Raw genomic sequence first — 5,778 nt, 5'->3', positions numbered from 1 at the left:
AGATATATCAATATTGATTGATTGATTGATTGATTGATTGATTGATTGATTGATTGATTGATTGATTGATTGATTGATTGATTGAATAATATTAGACAGAAATGCAAACAGCACGAGTACAGTCAAACACAAAAAGTGGACTGGATGGATTGTTTCCATCAAGGTCTTATGTAAACAATAGAGAATACACTATTCTATATTACAAGGTAGGATATTGAAGATATCAGTCACACATTAAATTAATAAACAGATACATTAATAAGAGAACGTCAAACATCATCCATAGACATAACTATAGAACTGGCTTTTTGCTCTTATTCTATAATAATGGATTGACCTAAACAACTACTTCCTGTGTCTCAGCAAACCGGTGTGGCAGCGACGAGTTCATGTGTCAAAATAAACGATGCATCCGCAAGAGTTATGAGTGTGACGGAGACAATGACTGTGAGGACAACTCAGATGAGGCTCACTGTAATAACCCAGGTAAGATGCACGCACGCACGCACGCACACACACACACACACACACACACACACACACACACACACACACACACGCTCTCTTTGCTGCTCAGATTAGTGGAATAGATGGCTGTCAAACTCCTGTCTCTTATACTGTACATACTGTACCTGTGCATGTCAGAACTACTGGTGTGTCTTAAAGAAATACTCTCATGTGAGGTGCATGAGGTCATTCCCTATACATATTATATGTTGTGGAGAGATATATCAATATTGATTGATTGATTGATTGATTGATTGATTGATTGATTGATTGATTGATTGATTGATTGATTGAATAATATTAGACAGAAATGCAAACAGCACGAGTACAGTCAAACACAAAAAGTGGACTGGATGGATTTTTTCCATCAAGGTCTTATGTAAACAATAGAGAATACACTATTCTATATTACAAGGTAGGATATTGAAGATATCAGTCACACATTAAATTAATAAACAGATACATTAATAAGAGAACGTCAAACATCATCCATAGACATAACTATAGAACTGGCTTTTTGCTCTTATTCTATAATAATGGATTGACCTAAACAACTACTTCCTGTGTCTTAGCAAACCCGTGTGGCAGCGACGAGTTCATGTGTCAAAATAAACGATGCATCCCCAAGAGTTATGAGTGTGACGGAGAGGATGACTGTGGCGACAACTCAGATGAGGCTCACTGTAATAACCCAGGTAAGACGCACGCACGCACGCACGCACGCACACACACACACACACACACACACACACACACACACACACACACACACACACACGCACACACACGCTCTCTTTGCTGCTCAGTGTAGTGGAATAGATGGCTGTCAAACTCCTGTCTCTTATACTCCTGTCTCTTATACTGTACATACTGTACCTGTGCATGTCAGAACTACTGGTGTGTCTTAAAGAAATACTCTCATGTGAGGTGCATGGGGTCATTCCCTATTAGTCGGGGATCCAGTCACCGGAAATTTGAGAGGACCTGTGATGTCATGCTATACTTTTTTTTGGTGTTTTTTCTATTAATTTGGTCATTAAGGTCCATAGAATAAGAGGGCTGCTCTGCCGGAAACATCGCGAAAAAAAGTTATGGCCATTTTAGTATAATGAAGCCTTTATTTTTTTGCCCATTTTCGCCTATTGTAAAAAACTAGGTTTCTTTTCTTAAAGTGCTCAGTAGGTTGTGTAGGCTGTCAATAAATGATTCCCAGATACACAGAACACATATGTGAACAACACCAAGTCCAGAAATACACTCACAAAGCCTTTCCAAATGATTTATAGCCATTTTTGGTACCAAAAATTCATCCGTTTTTTGCATTTTTCCCAATACTTTCATCTTTACTTCAATAGTAATCAACTTTGCCATGGGTTATGACATCAGCCAATGTGTCATTCTTTTCATCAATTTTTATAGTCATTCCACAATTTTTTTAATTAAAATCAACCCTAAATTAAAGGAACTGTGGTGACTTTATTACCCTTATGCTCAAAATTCCCAGAGCCTTTTTTCTTCTTGAAAACACCTGTACCCCCACAAAATAAAAGTGTAACACAACAAATTCAAAACAACACAAGTATTTTTTTATTATAAAATAAACAGATGTGCACAGCTGATTCTTTGTTAGTTGAAATATCACACCTAGTGTGAAGTGAGCTGTGTTATTTATGATAGCAGGAGCACAGCTCAAAAAAGGAAATTAAACATTGTCTGAATAAAATAAAGATTATGTCTAATATCACGAAAATGAAAATGATCAGGAAAATGAAAACAACTAACTAATCAACTCACTCACTGTCACTGTCTTCGAGTGTGAGTTCAACTCGTGAACATCTTTTGGGGTCCCCAGTGCAGAGACAGGCAATGACATACTTGACACCGGCTCTTGCACAGGAGCATCCTCTGGCACACTTGCTTTTCTTGCAGTGGCAATATTTGGTGCGCTTGTATTGTGCAGGTTTTGCATCCTTCACCATCATTGTTGCCACCAGCTTACCATTGACAAGCTCTCTGCCAAAGTTGATTGCCACAGGGTAGGTTGGCTGAGACATGTGTGCCCTCTTACATACAACCAACTGATGCAGGGCTCTGAGAAGGTGTAATTTGAAGGCATCTTCAGTAGGTGGAAGGCAACGCAGGTCTCCTTTGATGTTGCCAAAAAGATGGGCTCGCAGTGCATCCAAGTTACCACTGAAGTCACTCCTCTCATACAGTGAAGCCATGTATCGTCTAGCCGCTGTCACGACATCTTGTGTAACATCCAGACTTTCCCCAGAGTCACCGTATTGGCACAGAGGCAGAAGGTCTTTCAGGTGATCAACGGCAGCTTTGTAGGCACGTCTTTTTCCTCTTCTGTAAAGATAGCCCACTGTGTCACATCCAGTCAGTATGTAGGTGCTGAGGAGTATGGATGAAAGATCGGAAGCTTCAACATCATACTTCACTGCCAGGGCATCCACAATTGCATGAGCAGGTAGGTAGATATCCATCTTCTTTACCCATAGCTCTTGTAGGCCATCCATGTGTGTGATGTAATATATGCACATCATGATCACATCTGTGTCAGTAGCCACAACTACAGCCCGTTCGTGGTGCAGATGTTCTACTGAGTATGCAATGTGGGCAAACATCCTGGTATCTGCCTCCTCATGCTTCTCACAGGACAGTTCTGGAAGCTCAACCTGACAATCTGCTGATAACAGAACAGTGCGACTAGGATCATGGAAAAGTCCACCCAGAATAAGTGTGCATCCAGCAGGAAGTGATTTGTGCTGAGCAGCCCATGCTTCTCCCATATAGTTCAACAGGTTTGCTTTATTCAGTGGATTTTGAACAAAGCCTTTCCATTCAGGTAAGGCAAGACTATCATGTGGCTTGTACTCCTTCATCTTGCTGGAGACATCATATCGATCACCAACAAAGTGGATGCAGTCACAGTTGTCTGGGATACCACTAAGGAGCTGCTTCAGGTATTTTTCTTGCAGTTCATGGAAGGTGCTGCAACCAAGATGTTGTTGACGCTGGATGAATGCCATGGCATCAACCACCATTACAACAGGCTTGTCGAATGGTGGCAATCTGTCCACTTCACACCATGAACTGCCAAGGGATGTCTTGATTGCAGCCAAGTAGTCAGCATTATTCCCTTTTCGCATGGCATAACCTTGGTCAAGGGATGGATCTGGCTCCGTGATCCTAGTCGCACTGTTCTGTTATCAGCAGATTGCCAGGTTGAGCTTCCAGAACTTCGAGAACTGTGAGAAGCATGAGGAGGCAGATACTAGGATGTTTGCCCACATTGCATACTCAGTAGAACATCTGCACCACGAACGGGCTGTAGTTGTGGCTACTGACACAGATGTGATCATGATGTGCATATTACATCACACACATGGATGGCCTACAGGAGCTATGGGTAAAGAAGATGGATATCTACCTACCTGCTCATGCAATTGTGGATGCCCTGGCAGTGAAGAATGATGTTGAAGCTTCCGATCTTTCATCCATACTCCTCAGCACCTACATACTGACTGGATGTGACACAGTGAGCTATCTTTAGATAGAGGAAAAAGACGTGCCTACAAAGCTGCCGTAGATCACCTGAAAGACCTTCTGCCTCTGTGCCAAAATGGTGACTCTGGGGAAAGTCTTTTTGGCAACATCAAAGGAGACATGCGTTGCCTTCCACCTACTGAAGATGCCTTCAAATTACACCTTCTCAGAGCCCTGCATCAGTTGGTTGTATGTAAGAGGGCACACATGTCTCAGCCAACCTACCCTGTGGCAACCAACTTTGGCAGAGAGCTTGTCAATGGTAAGCTGGTGGCAACAATGATGCTGAAGGATGCAAAACCTGCACAATACAAGCGCACCAAATATTGCCACTGCAAGAAAAGCAAGTGTGCCAGAGGATGCTCCTGTGCAAGAGCCGGTGTCAAGTATGTCATTGCCTGTCTCTGCACTGGGGACCCCAAAAGATGTTCACGAGTTGAACTCACACTCGAAGACAGTGACAGTGAGTGAGTTGATTAGTTAGTCGTTTTCATTTTCCTGATAATTTTCATTTTCGTGATATTAGACATTATTTTATTCAGACAATGTTTAATTTCCTTTTTTGAGCTGTGCTTCTGGAAGGAGTATAGCTCCAAGCGTCATGGGACGTTTAGCATGTATGTACGCCAATCAAGCTCAAGGATAGCAATTTCATCACTATGATCACAACAGAGACAATATATATTAGTATTCATAAATAGCACAGCTCACTTCACACTAGGTGTGATATTTCAACTAACATAAAGAATCAGCTGTGCACATCTGTTTATTTTATAATAATAAAAAAAATACTTGTGTTGTTTTGAATTTGTTGTGTTACACTTTTATTTTGTGGGGGTACAGTTGTTTTCAAGAAAAAAAAGGCTCTGGGAATTTTGAGCATTAGGGTAATTAAGTCACCACAGTTCCTTTAATTTAGGGTTGATTTTAATTTAAAAAAATGTGGAATGACTATAAAGATTGATGAAAAGAATGAGACATTGGCTGATGTCATAACCCATGGCAAAGTTGATTACTATTGAAGTAAAGATGAAAGTATTGGGAAAAATGCAAAAAACGGATGAATTTTTGGTACCAAAAATGGCTATAAATCATTTGGAAAGGCTTTGTGAGTGTATTTCTGGACTTGGTGTTGTTCACATATGTGTTCTGTGTATCTGGGAATCATTTATTGACAGCCTACACAACCTACTGAGCACTTTAAGAAAAGAAACCTAGTTTTTTACAATAGGCGAAAATGGGCAAAAAAATAAAGGCTTCATTATACTAAAATGGCCATAACTTTTTTTCGCGATGTTTCCGGCAGAGCAGCCCTCTTATTCTATGGACCTTAATGACCAAATTAATAGAAAAAACACCAAAAAAAAGTATAGCATGACATCACAGGTTCAACCCATTTTCAAGAGCTTTTGGGCCTGTGGATCCCCGACTATATACATATTATACGTTGTGGAGAGATATATCAATATTGATTGATTGATTGATTGATTGATTGATTGATTGATTGATTGATTGAATAATATTAGACAGAAATGCAAACAGCACGAGTACAGTCAAACACAAAAAGTGGACTGGATGGATTGTTTCCATCAAGGTCTTATGTAAACAATAGAGAATACACTATTCTAGATATTACAAGGTAGGATATTGAAGATATCAGTCACACATTAAATTAATAAACAGATACATTAATAAGAGAACGTCAAACATCATCCA

The sequence above is a fragment of the Protomyctophum bolini genome, assembly GCF_963924005.1.
Source record: "Protomyctophum bolini genome assembly, chromosome: 15".
NCBI lineage: Eukaryota > Metazoa > Chordata > Actinopteri > Myctophiformes > Myctophidae > Protomyctophum > Protomyctophum bolini.
Note: the sequence above shows the minus strand (reverse complement) of the source record.